The sequence below is a fragment of the Dasypus novemcinctus genome, chromosome 29 (genome assembly GCF_030445035.2).
Source record: "Dasypus novemcinctus isolate mDasNov1 chromosome 29, mDasNov1.1.hap2, whole genome shotgun sequence".
In the NCBI taxonomy this organism is placed as follows: domain Eukaryota; kingdom Metazoa; phylum Chordata; class Mammalia; order Cingulata; family Dasypodidae; genus Dasypus; species Dasypus novemcinctus.
Genome location: NC_080701.1, coordinates 29,941,598 through 29,957,707, shown reverse-complemented (window position 1 = coordinate 29,957,707; position 16,110 = coordinate 29,941,598). Strand labels below are relative to the sequence as shown.

At 44.4% G+C, this 16,110-nt stretch overlaps 1 long non-coding RNA gene across 1 annotated transcript; it reads left to right on the top strand.

Moving 5' to 3' along the window:
* The first annotated feature begins 9,913 nt into the window (after nucleotides 1-9,913).
* On the top strand, nucleotides 9,914-12,550 carry LOC139437826 (uncharacterized). Its single transcript, XR_011647732.1, has 3 exons — nucleotides 9,914-10,304; nucleotides 11,273-11,361; nucleotides 12,408-12,550. It is a non-coding gene; the product is annotated as an uncharacterized lncRNA (long non-coding RNA).
* The last annotated feature ends 3,560 nt before the right edge of the window (nucleotides 12,551-16,110 follow it).

Below are 16,110 nucleotides of genomic sequence, written 5' to 3'. Positions count from 1 at the left end.
GAACAATCTTTTTTACCAACTCTGCAGAGATTAACCCTCAACTTTCCATTCTCTAACTTCATTCTATTTTCTGATGACCTGTATTCTAGTTATTAACTCCATGAGTTTATAAAATATATTTATTTTATAATGGTGCAGTCACACTGTATTTGTCCTTTAGTGTTTGCTGTGCTTCAATCAACATGATGTCCTCCAGGTTCATCCATGTTGTCATATGCTTCACGACTTTGTCTCTTCTTACAGCTGTATAATATTCCATCATGTGTATTTACCACAATTTGTTTCCATTCATTGGCTGATGGACTCCTGAGTTGTTTCCAACTTTCGACAATTGTGAATAACCGCTCTGTGAACATCAGTGGGCAGATGTCTGTTCATGTCACTGCCTTCAGTTCTTCTGGGTATGTACCTAGTGATGGCGTTGCTGGGGCACATGGCAAGCCTACATCCAGCTTCCTTAGGAACTGCCAGTCTTCCCCAGTGGTGTATCATTCTGCATTCCCACCAAGAGTGAAGAAGCATTCCTATCTCTCCACATCTTCTCCAATACGTGTAGTTTTCTGTCTTTTTAACTGTGGCCATTTTAATAGGTGTGAAATGAATCTCAGTGTACCTTTACTTTGCATTTCCTTAATTGCTAGTGATGTTGAACTTTTTTTCACGTGGCTTTTATTGACATTTATATTTCTTCTTTGGACAGATGTTTTTTCAAGTCTCTTGCCCATTTTTTAATCGTGTCATTTGTCTTTTGATTGTTGATTTGTAGTATCTTTTTATATATCATGGATATTAAACTCTTAGCAGATATGTGATTTCCAAATATTAATATTTTTTCCTATTGAGTTGGCTGCCTTTTCACTCTTTTGATAAAGTCCTCAAAAGTGTTTAATTTTGAGGGGGTGGTGTTTATCTATTCTTTCTTTTGTTTCTTGTGCTTGTGGTACATTACATTAGTTGATTTTCTTGTGTTGAACCACCCTCGCATAATAGGAAAAAATTCCACTGTTGGATTCTATCTACACGTATTTTGTTGAGAATTTTTGCCTCTATGTTCATTCGAGAGATTGGTCTGTAATTTTCTTCTCTTCTAGTATCATTAACTGACTTTGGTATTAGGGTGATACTGGCTTCTAAAATGTGTTTGGTATTTTTCATCCTCCAATTTTTTTGAAAAGTTTAGACAAGAAGGTTGTTAATTCTTCTTGAAATGCTTGGTAGTATTCACCTGCAAAGCCATCTAGTCCTGGACTTTTCCTTGTTGGAAGATTTTTTTTAGGTTTTCTTTTTTCATTATAAGAGAAAAAAACATAACTCTTCAGAAATCCTAAAGGAAAGGAATATCTTGCACTAATGGAAAAAGACACCAGAATACAAAATTATAATTGTATGATTCCAGGCCTTCACCATCTCTTCAAAGGCAGAGATGGGAAAAAGACTACTGAAGCCAATACAAAATTCTATAAAACAGAAAGACTTAGGAACCCTACAAATATGATTAAAATCTATGCTTGTTTTGCCTAAAAAAATTTTTAAATATATTAAAAAGCCTGCTTTAGCGACATGCTACTCCCACCAGAAAATAACCCCAGAACCCCCTTGTTGGAACATGCGTAAGTTGGCCAGGCACCTCGTATTGCCAACCACCCCACCCGGGTATATGCAAGCACATGTGTGTCTTTTAAACCCGGTGACTTCCACAGCTAGTCACCTGCTTCCACCTGCTAATGGACCATTTCCACTCCCTTCAGAAAGGTGGGCACGACACAACCAAACTCCGTATGTGGTAGGGAGGGAATTATGGCCCTAAATAGCCAACTTTTCAAGCAGTACCTCTTCCACCCCCACTCAAAAGGAGATCCTTATTTCTAACCACATTACTTGCATCAAATATGCCTCCACATACTTAGAATGCTTTTTCTCCTTTAGAAAAACACACATGCCCATGCACCCACATACATACATACATACATTCATATCTATATACATATATTTGTTTTTAGATTTAAATATAAAAATACTACTCTGCTTTGTGTTATAAATGGAGGACCAAGAGATAGGAACCTTTTCTTCTTAAGGTGGGGAGGGGTCTCTCTCAGTTACTCCTCTGATTGCTTTGGGGCTAGAGCATTTTAGCCCCAAGCCAGGGACGCTTAACAGCCAAGAGAATAAGCACGTTTTCCTCCTGATCTCGCTAACCTTCTTTCACTGCTAATTCCCACTTCTAAATTGGCTATAATGTTTTCAAAGATGGAACTTCCCACCAGAAGGGAGGAGGTATTCTAATTATAGAGTAGTCAGGGCTCCCTTCTTTAGCTTCCTCACAGAAAAAGTCCTACTCTCCTTTCACAAACAGAGTTGCTCTCTGTGCAGACAGCTATGAACACTGCACAAACACACCTGAATAAATGGAAGCAGTGGTTAACTCTCCCCACCCCCTCGCCACTAAGGCTCTATTTCCTCAGTCTTTAAAAGCTTTAGTGATAGGAAAAAAGGGGTGGGGTGGGATGCAGGGCAGAGATTAAGAACCTGACCCCTCTACTCGGTGTTGGGAGATTCTGATGAGTGATTCAGTCTATTTATATGTGATTGGTTTGTTGATTTCTTGCATTTCTTGTAGAGTTGATGTTGGTTATTTGTGTTTCTAGGAATTTGTCTATTTCTTTTAGGTTGTCTAGTTTGTTGGCACACAGCCAATGTCTCCTGGGAACTCATCAGGGATCTTCATCAGAATTCCTGGTTTCCAGCCTGCCCTGTGGAATTTGGACTTGTTCATCCCCGTGGTTGCATGATAGAATTTTATAAAATCTCATACTACTTACAGATATCTCCTGATGGCTTTGTTTCCCTAGAGAAGACTGACTCATACAATGGGTATACGTTGTATGTTATGGTTTGCTTCTACCTTATGGTCTCAGAATTTTGTATTTATCTTTGGCATTTGACATTCTGAATAGTATGTGTCTTGGAGTAGGTCTATTCAGATTTATTCTGATGGGGTAGACTGTACTTCTAGGACATGTAAATTCATTTCTTTCATGAGAGTTGGGGAATTTTCAGCTGTTATTTCCTTTTATACTCTTTCTGCCTCTTTTCTCTTCACTTCTCCTTCTGGAACTCCCATGACATGTAAGCTATTGTGCTTCATGTCATCATTCAACTGCCTGAGCCCCTGCTTATTTTTTTCCATTCTTTTCTCTCTGTTCTTTTTTCACTTCAATTTCAGCTGTTCTATATTCTGCATCACTTATTCTTTCACCTACCATTTCAAGCTTGTTACTGCGTGCCTCTAATGTGTTTTTTTAAAGATTTTTTTTATTTATTTCTCTCCCCCCCCCCCAACTTGTTGTCTGCTCTTCTGTGTCCATTCGCTGTGTGTTCTTCTGTGACCACTTCTATCCTTATCAGCGGCACCAGGAATCTGTGTTTCTTTTTGTTGCGTCATCTTGTTGTGTCAGCTCTCTGTGTATGCGGTGTCATTCCTGGGCAGGCTGCACTTTCTTTCGCACTGGATGACTCTCCTTACAGAGTGCACTCCTTGTGCGTGGGGCTCCCCTACGCGGGGGACATCCCCATAAGTGCTGCTGTTTTCTATTCAAGTTTTCAAATTCCTCTTCATGCTCTCCCAGTGTCCTCTTAATGTCCTTTATTGTTTTAGCCCCATTGTCTTTTAACTCATTGATTTGGCTTAGGAAATTTGTATGAGCATTGTTGATTAGTTGTCTCAAATCCTGTGTTTCATCTGGGGTTTTGATGTATTCCTTTGCTTGGGCCATATCTTCCATTTCCTTAATATGACCTGTCACTTTTTGCTGATACCTGGGAATCTGATATTGATGATGATGCTATTCTGATACATGCGAAAACTTGGGTGAACCTTGAAGGCATCATGTTGAGCCAGACATAAAATGAATATTGTGTGATCTCACTGATAGAAATAATAGAATAGGCAAATGTATGGAGTCAGAGGGTAGAATACAGGTGACCAGGAGCCAGTTTGGGGTTAAGGAGTGGGGAGTAGTGTTTGTATAGAGTTTTGTTCGGTATCTTGGAAAAGTTTTGATAATGGGTTGTGGTGAAAGTAGCATTACAGCATTGTGAATGTAATGAACACCAGAGAGTTATATATTTGAAGTGGATAGAAAGGGAAATTTCAGGTTGTATAAATGTTAGTAAAATAAAAATTTTAATAAATACTTTGAGGGTATACAACACAATTATGAACCCTAAGGTATGCTATGGACTACTGTTAATAGTATTATTACAATATTATTTCATCAATTTTAACAAAAGTATATAATAATGCAAAGAGTTAATAATAGGGAAAATTGTATGAGTGGGGAAATATGGGAATATATGGTGTGACTATGTATATCTAACATATGGAGTAAATAAATTTTCTGCATGTTTTTTGTAAACCTATAGTTTCTCTAATAAAAATAAATTTATTTGTTGAGTTTTTCACATGCCAGGCAACTTTACATGACCTAACTGTCTGTGCTCACCATACATTTAAAAAACAAAACAAATATTACCTTAAATATATGACAAAAAAAGCAAGTCTTTTGCTATAACTTTCCTCACCCCTGAATCCTATTCTCCACTTCTAATTTATAACTATTTAATTTTCTGTCTTTTACATTGAAGAAATCTACTTATTCTGATTTTCTTTAACATCTCTTGACATAGTCTTCCTTTTATGGCAGATGGGGATTTGGTATTTTTGCTGTTCTCTTTTCCTGCTATTAAAATTTATTTAATCAATAATTATTTAAACTATTATAATATAATGAGTGTCACTCACTATTGAACTAAGGATGGTACTCTGAGTTCATTTCCTTTTTTTCTTCTACATTTTTGTCTTGGTATTGCTAATACCTGATTCGTTTGCTTAATTTTCCAGATTGCTCTCTGGTGTTTTGAAGCTGTATGCATCCAAGAAAAACCATTCCTGGGGTTGCAAATCCATTGTAACTGGGATATTTTGATGAGGTTATTTCTGTTAAGGTGTGTCCCAGCTCAATCAAGATGGGTCTTAATTCTATTGCTGGAGACCTTTATATGAGAATGAAATCCAGATATATAGAAAGAAAGCCACAGTAAGCAAGAAACTAAAGCAAAACCCAGAAGGGAAGACGCCACCAGGTACCTTGCTTTGTCCAAGCCAGGATGGCAGCCAGCCCCAGAACCCTGGTCTTCGAGAAGGAACTATTGCCTTGATGATGTTTTGTTTTGGACATTCTCTTGGCCTCAAAACCACGAGGGAATAAATTCTCATTGTTTCATCTGACCTATTTCATGCTATTTGCTTTGAGCAGCTTATTTAACTAAAACACTCTCATTCTTTCTTCTCAGGTTCTCCAAAAGATTTATAAAAGCCTTCTGACTATTATTTTCCAAACACAGAAGGCAATCGATCAGCTTGATTTGTTTCCTGGGGACATCCTTCATGCTCTATGTCCTTCTGGACTCATTCTTTAAGAACTTGCATGATAGCTGTGTTGGAGCTTCCCTATGCTGTTCCCCAGAATTGGGATCTCTTTTCCCCAGATTCAGTATCTTCGCCTTTCTTAAGAGTGTTTGCATCTTTTGTGGAGCACATCCTCCAATAACTTTCTCAGATGAGCCCATGGGAGGTAAATTATTGGAGACACCAGTTATCTAAAAATGTCATACTTGATTAATAGCTGTCTAGGTACAGAATTCTGGGTTGAAAATATCTTTTCCCTAAGAATTTTTAATGCATTGTTCCTTTGTCTTCTAGACTTGGTGTCACTATTAAGAAGTCCACTACCATTTGATTCTCGATCCTTTGAATGGGATCTGCTATTGCTTTTAGCTTTCTTGATCTTATTCCAGGTTTTCTGAAATTTCACAATAATGCATGGTCTATTTTACTCATTGTGCTGCATACCTGATGGGCCCTTTTAATATGGAAAATCATCCTTTCTTTTCTGGGAAATTTCTTTGATAAACGGATCATTTCTTTGCTAAATTCCTCTTTGTTTTCTTTTACTTTCTCTCTGGAAATCCTGTTAGTTGGATGTTAGACATCCTGCATCAATCCTCTATTTTCTTTCTTTTTCCTCCTATTCAATCTTTTTGCCTCTTTTTTTCTTTTATTCTCTGACACTTGCTCAATTATCCAGCTCTTTTTTTTTTTTAATGTATTTCGTTCATTGTATCTACTAAAATTTGTAATATCTCTTTAAAGGTTTTTACAGCCTCCTAACCTCATTTCCTTGTTCCAAACTTTTTACTTCTCTGTGTGAGGTGGGTGAAACTAGCTTTTGCTCCCTATGTTGGCATATGTGTCCTCTGTTCCAGTTTCTTTGTTTTGACTTTGGAGACTTTCCTCAAATGTCAAATAGTGCTTGGTGATACATTCCTAGTCAAGAAAGAGGCAATGAAACTATGTGCATGGCTGGGACTTGCCAACTCTTGGGGTGACTGAGCGGGACTTGGTTTTCCTATTGGAAAACTTCATGGCAGGGCATGGAGGTCTTGTCTGTAAAAATCTCCAGTGACAAAGTCTCCTGGTGGTGGTGGTGGTGGAGTCAGTGTTCTTGGTGCAAAGTGGCTGGGGATGGAGGAACAGAATCTTACCTCATTTACTCTCACGGATTCAAGTATGGCACCTAACTCCTGTCTTCTGTTGGGTTTGATGTCCTCAGTTTGTAGCATCTGTGGCTCAATTTTTCCACAGAGCAGACCCTGCTATATACATGGCAGATGTGACTCAGGTGTCTGACTGTGTCTTACAGAGACATTCCCCCCAATCTAACTTCGTTCAGTCCTGTATCTTACAGCACCTTCAATTTCTAATCATTTCCAGGATTTTGTGACATAAATTGACTTCATTTTTACTGGCACTCCCTTCTGCATGAATTTCCTATGCCTCATTCTTGTTAACATGACCATCAATTTTCACGCACCATTTCCATTCCAACAATTTCCAAAAAAAAATTGTTCCTCTTTCTCATGGGCGATGGTCTACTTTCCCCAAATCTTTTCTCCTGAATCTTTTATTATGATAGCTATTAGAGCTTATATAGGTTTTAGTCAAACATTCCCAGCTCATTTAAAGACATACTGCCAACAATTACTAATTACTCATAGTTTTGTTTTGCTTATAAAAACATGGGGGTGGGGGCGGAGACAGATTTGAGACAATTGTGGAAGAGTTTGGCTAAGTGCCTGCGTTTATTTCTCATGTTTGCTAGAAAAGCCTGAAGGATCCCCTTTCTCTAACTGGCCTGACTTCTCTTGCTGGCAATGGCCTGGGGCAGGACGCATGCTGCATGTACTGCACCATGCAAAGTATACGCGGCATGCGGGGCTGGGGTGAATGAGGCCGGGAGCCCCACTCTGTGGTGATCCCCACATCTGAAACATTTTCCAGAAATTGTAGTAGCAGCAAAACTTGCCCCCTTAACTTCACTTTGGCTGCCCCTTGGTCGATCCTGGCACCTAGCCCCTGCCACTGAGTTCAGGGGTTTCTGGCAGAAAGCCCCTTCCTGCTCAGCTGGCCTTCCTTTTACCTGGCTTCAATCACACAGGTTTATCCAGGTAAAACCGGATCCACCTTCACTCTATCTGGTTGTGTCTGCACCTGCTGATTCTTCATAGTCTCTGCGTATGAATACTCCTTCCCATCATTTTTAGAACGGTTTCAGGCCATGTAATGGGCAACTTAGGAGGGGTGGGGTGGGGCAGAGTAAACCATGCTCAAGTTCTAGGATTTTCCTCGGCCCAGCTTTCTTTTCCTTTTCTTTTCCTCTCTTGTGCTTTCTTCTCTTGTCATCTCTTCTTTTTTCTCCTCCTCCTCTTCCTCTTCCTTTTTCTCCCCCCTCCCTTCTTTTCCTTTTAAGAATTGTTTAAGTTATGCACCTAGTAAAGTGCACTCATTTTAAGTATATGCTTGATAAATTTACATGTATATGTGTGTAAATACCAGTCAGGTCAAAGAACAGAATGCTTCCCGCCTGCAGAAGGCTCCCTGTGTGCCTCCTCTGTCCATTCCCACCCCAGCCCCAGAGGGACCTCTCTCCTGATTTCTAGCCTCGTCACGTAGTTTTGCCTGTTCTTCAACTTCATATAAATGGAATCCTGCAATATACTCCTCTTTCTTGATTCTGGCTTCTTTTGCTCAATATCATACCTCTGAAATTTATCCAAGTGTGCCTCAAGTAGTCCATTCTTTTTCAGTTGCACTGTATTATTAAGATCGTGTTTTAACTTACAACTATTTTATGGACCCTCCCCCATGGTAATAGTTGTACTTTTAGAGTCTTTGTATGGGGAAAACACAGTGTAGCCAAAAACTACTAAAAATTCAGTCATGCTTTTGGCAAGCATTTTTTATTTTATTAATTTTAAGGTTCAATAAGAAAGCAGAGGTTACAAAGTAGATTGCAGAATAGAAATCTTTAAACAAGGAAAAGGACATGTTTATAATGCTAAAAACCATCATTCACAATGAATGTATAACAGTTGTGATTATCTGTACACCAAAGAACAACACGTCCTGAATAGAGCAGAAATTGCAGGAAAAACAAGGAGAAAAAAAAAAAAAAGCAGCACTCTCATACCAGGAGAACTTAAATTCCTCATGACATCATTGTGGCTGCAAGAAGGAGCAAGTGGACAAAAAAGAAATGAGGCTATAGAACACCTAAACAATACAATCAAGTTAGATCTCATTACTATATATCAACCCTATCTCTCAATATTAGAGAATACCCATCTTCGCAAGTACACGTGGTACTTTCATAGAAATCAGTCAAACAGAAAACATGAAGCTCCATAAAGGAAAATTACTAAAAACACGCTATGATCACAATGCCAGAAAATTAGAAGTTAAAAAAATGAAATAAAAATAAGAACATCCTTCTTCCTGCAAATTAAACTACGATAGAACTATCATTTATGAAACCTTAATATAGTTACATACACAGGTCTCTAAGCAACTCATCTGACACTATTTATTCAGCCCATTTAGTTGATGGTACTTACACATTTGCAGTTTCTGCAATAACTCTTTAGCCCTGAGGGTCTATCATCCCCAGGTGGGGTTCCCTGGCCCAGAGCTGGGGAAGGCTGGCAGAAAGAGACCAGGCTCTTTGTCTTGTCTCTAGCCCCAGCTTCCCTAATTCCCACCACTTTCAAATATTAACCATCTCTCTGTTTTCCCTGAAGTCTTCCCAGGCTTTTCCAACCCTCAGTGACTGGTTGCCCCCCATGGACTACGACACCTGTTTTTGCGACGGTTTGCTCAGTCGGGAGAGGTGGGGTCTGGCTGAGGACGAGGGGTCGGTCCAGCTTTGGACGAGGGGTCGGTCCCGCTTGGGACGAGGGGTCGGTCCGGCAGCAGACGAGGGGTCGGTCTCACAGGGGTTGCGCGGTTCGGCTGACGGGGTCGCCCGGCAAAGCCGGCGACAAGGGGGTCGCCCAGAGAAGCAGGTGACGAACTGGGGACAAGGGAGGCCAGGCCCTTGTTGGGGGCTCTCAGGACTGGAGGGCGCACAGCAGAAGAACTACCGCGGAGACAAGGTAAACACGAAAGTCCAACTTTATTGAGGGAGAGGCAACAGTTTTACAGGGGCTGGGGAAGGCTGATTGGTCGAAGCCACGCCCTGTTCTGATTGGTTGCCGGAGAAAGGTCAGTGGGAGGTACTGGAAGGGGGAGGGGTGGTGATTAGGGATTGGCTGTTGCTTTTGCTGGGGGAAGTGGCAGGGTTTAGTGATTGGTGGCTGCTGTTGCTGGGGTAGAGGGCAGACTTGAGTTTCCCGCCCACGCCTGGCTGTTGCTGCTGTGGGGGGGGGGGGGAGGGAAAAGGGCAGACTGGAATTTTCCACCCTGCGCCTGCGCAGGGAGAAAGAAGGCATCATGTGGCGCCATCCGGGAGGAGGGGCGGCCGCGGAAGCATGGCTGCCGAGAAGGGGAGACCCGAGGGCACTCTGCACCCATGCCGAGCTCCCTTCAGGGGTGGCGGTGAGTCCGACCAGCCACCCTATTATGGGGGCAGCGGCTTGGCCTACCGCGGCCGCTCCCCTGCCAGGCCAGCAAACCACACTTAAGCCCGAGGGGTGACTGCAGTTTTCTCAGCTGAACTTTAACCCTGTTAAAGTTGTGTCACCTCTCACGTCACCTTTTCTTTGAATCACGTCGCCTTTTCTTCCCCTGAGGATGTCTTGCTTCACAGGTAGAAGTCAACTCCTTAAGGAACAGGACCACATGTAGCTTGTTTTTGTATCTCACACACCCACAGCACAACACTCGAAAGTGAGCCTGCAGTAGGTACTCGGTAAGTGTATGTTGAATCAGTAAATATGGATTGGTTTGGTACTTAAATTATTTGTTATGATTTATCTTATCCTATATCTCAATAATTATTGATTTTTTTTCTTGAATATTTACCTTATCCTATTTTTTTGTAGTTGTTGCTCTTAAACCAATCCCTTAGGTTCTGATAAGTTTTGCTTTATAAGCATAATGTCATGTTTTTAAAATTTGACATGAAAAAGTCATACATAAAATATCTATTAGTATTATTTTTGCTGATTTCAGGTAAATTTCATTACCAACTTCAAAAAATTTAATAACGTATACCACACAAGGCTTTAATTGGACTTACATTACCAACTCCAATATTTTTATCTAGGGAATGTCATTTTTATTAAACTTAATTTTAAAATCTAGAATCCAGATATATTTCTCCATTTCTTAGTTTTCTGTATTTTTATTTTATAATTTTCCTTAATGAAATTTCTTGAAGGGGAAGTATACCAAGTGTTGGTATTCCTGTATGTTTCATATCATTTCATCCCTATGGTTTAGACATTATTGTCCCCAATTTACGGATGAGAAAACTGAGGCTGAGAGGTTAAATAACCTGCTGAAGCTCACACAGTCAGTCGTTCACTCACAGAGGAAGTGGCAGAGCCCAGAGTTAAGCTCAGGTTGGTCTGACTCCAAGATCTGAGCTCTTTCTTCCATAAACCAGTATCTCAAAGAATACTTTCAGTTCATGGTCAAAACAAAAACAGGCTCCTTCGCAGGAGTGAATTATTACCAAAGTTTGAGTAGACGGTTGACACCTGTTTGCATATTTTGAGAATATGTCACTTTATCTTCATCTGCTTCTACCTTGCTTCTCCTTCCTCCCCAACCACCTGCCAAATTGTACCTCAAATATCACAGTGGAGCTGGCCGACGATTTCCAGCATTTATGAAGGGCTTGCAGAAGTAAACGTCATTCCCCATTCTTTCCAGGAGAGGGCAGGAGAGCCCAGGTTGAGTTACTTAGACGCTGCCCTGGAAACTGAATGAACGGATCCGCGCAGACCAAATTCCGATGAGAGGTGATGTCAGTGACTTAGGAGCGTTCACTGTCTGCTCATGGTTACGGGCCTTACACATACTTCCAGACGTTAAGTAAAGCTTATTTTCCGCATCCCATCCTTCCCTTCCCCTTTCTTGGCCCGCATCTGCCCCTCACCGCCCCCCCTAAACTCCTGACTTCGCCGCCTGTGCTGAGCACGGCGCTCCCCACGCTGCCCGTCTCTGGTTTCCTCCGCTCGCCGAGGAAGCGCTCGAGGGTCCCATTCTCTTCGCAATCTGTTTTCCTCCCAGGACAGTCCTTAAAAGCGACTCCCTGGTCTGTGCTACGACTTTCCTCAAGTGACTCAGTGCAACGAGTGCTGTCACCCTGTGGTCAGGACTGGGAAAGCCCGTCAGCGGATTCTGAAAAGTAAAATGTGGAAACTGGAAACAGGAAGCGCTGAGCCTCCGAGGCCCTCGGCTCCTGGAAAGGCGGGGGAAGCACCTGCGGCCGCGCATGCGCAGACGGCCCTGCCGCAGCGACTGGAGGCTTCAGGCCAGGTTCAGCCTCGCGGTGCCGGGAGCTCGGAGGCGGAGGCAGGGGCTGGCGGGCGGCACTGCAGAGGCTGAGCCCCTGCGAGCTTGTTCCAGCCCCAGTGCCCCTCATCGGGCTCAGTGCGCGAGAGCCTTTCCCGCCCACACGAACCCCGAGTGGGTGACCGAGCCCCGCGCCTCGGAAGTCCACGGCGTCCCCGCTGCACCCGCACGCTCGCCCGCACGGCCTCGGTGCACTGACACGTCTTCCCACTCGGCGGGAGAGTGGCAGCTCCCCACGCTGCTCTGTGCGCCCCTCAGACGTCCCTGCACCTTCTCCTGCCCTCTTCAAGGGACACACGTGAGCTCGGAAAATCCTGACGGACAGAAGCTTGGAGAGGGAGCCGCACGGCTAGCACCCTACTGTCCCATCGCTAACTCCCTGTCATTTTCCTACCTGGGGCTCTGTGTCCTCATCTACCAAGCAGGGAGGTCGGTCCTGACCAGTCCTACCCTCTGGGATTCAATGGATCCTGCTTTTGTCTTTTATTAGGGTCTCATGGAGAAGAGCTCAAGGACTGCAGTCATTCCGGGTTGCTTGGGTGGGCTGTGGAATGTCTCACAGGCCTGTGACTGACAAGTCTACTCAATTCCTGCTATTCTCATCTTCTTTGTATATGGACATTTAAAAAGCAATTTTTATCCCCACCCCCCCAGGATGGCTCCATTGTCTGCCTGCTTGTTGTCTCTGCTCATTGTGCCCGCTCTTCTTTTAGGAGGCACTGGGAATGGAACCCAGGACCTCCCATGTGGGAAGCGAGTGCCCAACCACTTGAGCCACATCCACTTCCTGCTCATTGTGTTGGCTTTTTCATCACCTTATTTTGTCAGCTCGTTGTGTCAGTCCTTCTTGTTTAGGAGGCACCAGGAACCAAACCTAGGACCTCCCAATTGGGAGGCTGGCACCAACTGCTTGAGTCACATCTGCTCCCCTGCATATTGACATTTTTATGTGACTCCTCAGATCAGTTCTTGGCAGTCAAAGGGAGATGTGGAGTTAGTGTTTAGGAAATCCCAAGGAGGCTGATACCACATTGTGTGACAACTTGGAGGTCACCACAAGACTGGCTTGGCCTCAGCTTCCCTCTTCAGAAACAGAAGCAGCATCGCAGCAAGCACAACTAAAAGGATGTGGAGAAACCGAGGACAAGGCTTCCCAAAAGGACCATGTGTATTAGCCAGGGTTCTCCAGGGAAACAGAAACCTCAGGTGATATCAGTAAACACATTGAGACTTTATAAACTTGTCTCCTGTGGGGATGCACGAGTCCAAATTCCGTAGGGCAGGCTGCGAGCCAGGAGCTCCGATGAAGGTCCTTGAGGAGCCCCAGGAGACACTGGCTGTCTGAGACAGAGCCAAGGATTCTCTCTCTGAATGCTGAAACACTTCTCCTTTCAAGGCTTCGCCTCCTTGGATGAGACGTCTCTCCACCCTGAAGGCCACCTCCTCAGGGATGGCAGATGCAATCAGCCATCGATGCCATCAACTCACTGGTGATTCGAGGCCACGAGATGTCCTTGCAGTACAAGTAGCCCAGTGCTTGCTTGACCCAACACCTGGGCACCATGACCTGGCCAGGTGGACACATGAGCCTAAGCATCACCCCGTGAGAATCAGGCAGCAGCAGAGCTTTACTCAGCATAGGACAGAAATGCAGAACTTTCTGTGTTCAAATAAATGCGTTGTCACATAGCTTTGTTAATGTGATGGCATCATGGCCTGTGACTTTAATATGGAAGCTTACTTGCACTCGATTAAGTCTCTTCCCATCCTTTTTGTTCCACTGCACATTCCACTTTTTGTGGTTGTTCAGACTTGAAGGGGTGATCCATGCTAAGAGCACAGAAGACACTTAGAGACCCTGCAGGTCAGTGATCCTTCATTAAAAGCTCCTGGCACACTCGGTGGGCATTAAAGCCCTTGAAGATGATTAGTCCTGGTATGTGCATCTTCTAAAATAACTGAGGCAACCTGGAATCAAAGGCCTGGTCTAGGATTCACCCTGCCCTGAGAGCCCCTGGGCAGATGGTTTTGCCCCTCGGAATCCCATTCCCGTGGGCATAGAGGAGATAACGAGGCCTCCCCTGCCTACCCCAGGAGGCTGGATGCACCAGGTGAGGTGAGGTCCCTGCTAATTAACGGGAAGGAGATACAATACGTCAATTCCTGTTCCCCTTCACTCTGCCCCATTGAAAGAAAGAGGAGCAAGGCAAAAGTATTTTAAAAACTTTATTTCTTTCTTTCTACCCCCACTCCATTGTTTGCACTTGCTGTATCTGTTCCTCTTCCTTATTTCTTTTAGGAGGCACCAAGAACTGAACCCAAGACCTCTGATATGGGAGGGAGGTGCGTAATAGCTCGAGCCTTCTCTATTCCCTGCTTTGTTGTGTCTCCCATTATGTTTTTCTTCTTGCGTTTCTTGTCGTGTCATCTTGTTGTGTCAGCTTGCCATGTCTGCCCATCACGACAGCTCTCTGTCTTCTTTAAGAGGGACTGGTAATTGAACCAGGGTCCTCCCATAGGATGGGTGGGAGCTCAATCGCTTGAGCCATATCCGCTTCTCCAAAGGCAACAGTTTTGCCAGTGACGATTTGCTTAACTGAAGTACAGGATACAGATGGGGTCCACAGATTGTAGAAGAGAGAACATTTGTACCTGCTCTGGAACTTATTCATCCCTAGCAGTGTTTCTTTTCCCCTGAAGGGCATTCTAATAGCAACTTGTATCAGTCAATCCAACTGATCAGTAAATATTTGTTGAAAAGCTGCTAAGCCAGGCTTAGGATGGGAAGTGTAGAAAAATGTCCGACCCAGCCCACCTGTGTGTCTGTGATGAGCTGGGAGGTCCACATGGGCCATGTGGGATGAGCACCACGTGTGGGATCCAGGCAAGCACTGGAGGGCTTTGGAGAGAGATACTCAGTATGCAGAGGTCAGGAAACTTGTCCCAGTACTGGTGGTCTCTGAGTGAGTCCTTAGGATGGGGAAGAATCAAATGACAGGGGAGCAGAGCAGAGCCATTCCCAGTAGAGGGGCTGCTGGGAGCCAAGGCCAGGAGGTGGTGGCATCGGGCTGGCTCAGTGGACAGTGATGGGGAGGGGGTGGTGCTGATGGTGGAGCTGGGGGCACCACAACTGGAAAGCTGGCACGGTGACTCTTGGGCCAGGGTCTCTGGGCTGCATCCTGCTGGTGCCAGAATCAAAGAAAGAATGACAGGATCAAAGAACTTTGGAAAGACAGTCCTAATGTGTCCTGCAGGATAAACAGGGCACTGAGGCAGGAAGATTGGTGTTGGACTCCAGATGATGTGACCACTCATTTTCAGTGTCTGATGTGAGGTGAAGTCTGTTTGGGGTGAATTTCCTTGATAAATGCCTGCTCTTGCTCCTTCCCAAGCTCATGGCCCTGGACCTGCCCCATGGCCCTCTCTGCTTCCCAGACAGCAGTGCATAGAGTGGTCCCAGAGCCAGCAGCTCAGCCCCAGTGGCTTCTGAGTTGCCTCTGGCAGGTGGAATGAGCAGCCACCAGGTCTAGTAGAGCCTGATGTCTCTTTATTCGTGGACAGTGTGTGACCTGGATTGAACCATGCTCTCTAACAATGAGCTACCATCTCAGGTCTGGCCCCAAGTGTGGCCAAAGTGAGGCATGAAGTTTGGTTTCAGTCCCCTTTGCCTCTTGTCATCTGCCCGGTGCATTTCAGCTGCACCTGGGATTTTCTTGCCCCACCACAATGCACACCTTCTGGACCCCACCCCTTGGGGCCCTGTGCGCCCCTTTCCAAGGGGATGGCCCAAGGCCTTGCTAAGTAGGCAGTCTGGTATGGGGGAATAACTCCAGGCTTTAAGGCCAGGAAACGCAGCTTCAAGTTCTTGCTGCACCTGCTGCGTGCACTGTGGCCTCCCGGGGGCACCAGCGGGCCTCGGTTTATAGGATTGTGCTGGAGATGTGGATGACACCTGCACCATGTACATGGGGCCACATGCGGTAAGGTGCCTAAAGGCCCATTGGGTGCCCTAAGGGCTGCACAAGTGGTAGTGAGTCTGTCGACAGGAAGGTCTCAGGCCCCAAGAGTTCTTCCTTTTCTTTGCGAGTTTAAGTGGGTCTCCTGGAGGCTAGATTGTAATGCAGAGGAGCAAAGGCTGGTGGGAAGGAGGAGAAGCCCGAGGGACAGGGCACATTGGCTGCTGGGCATCAGCT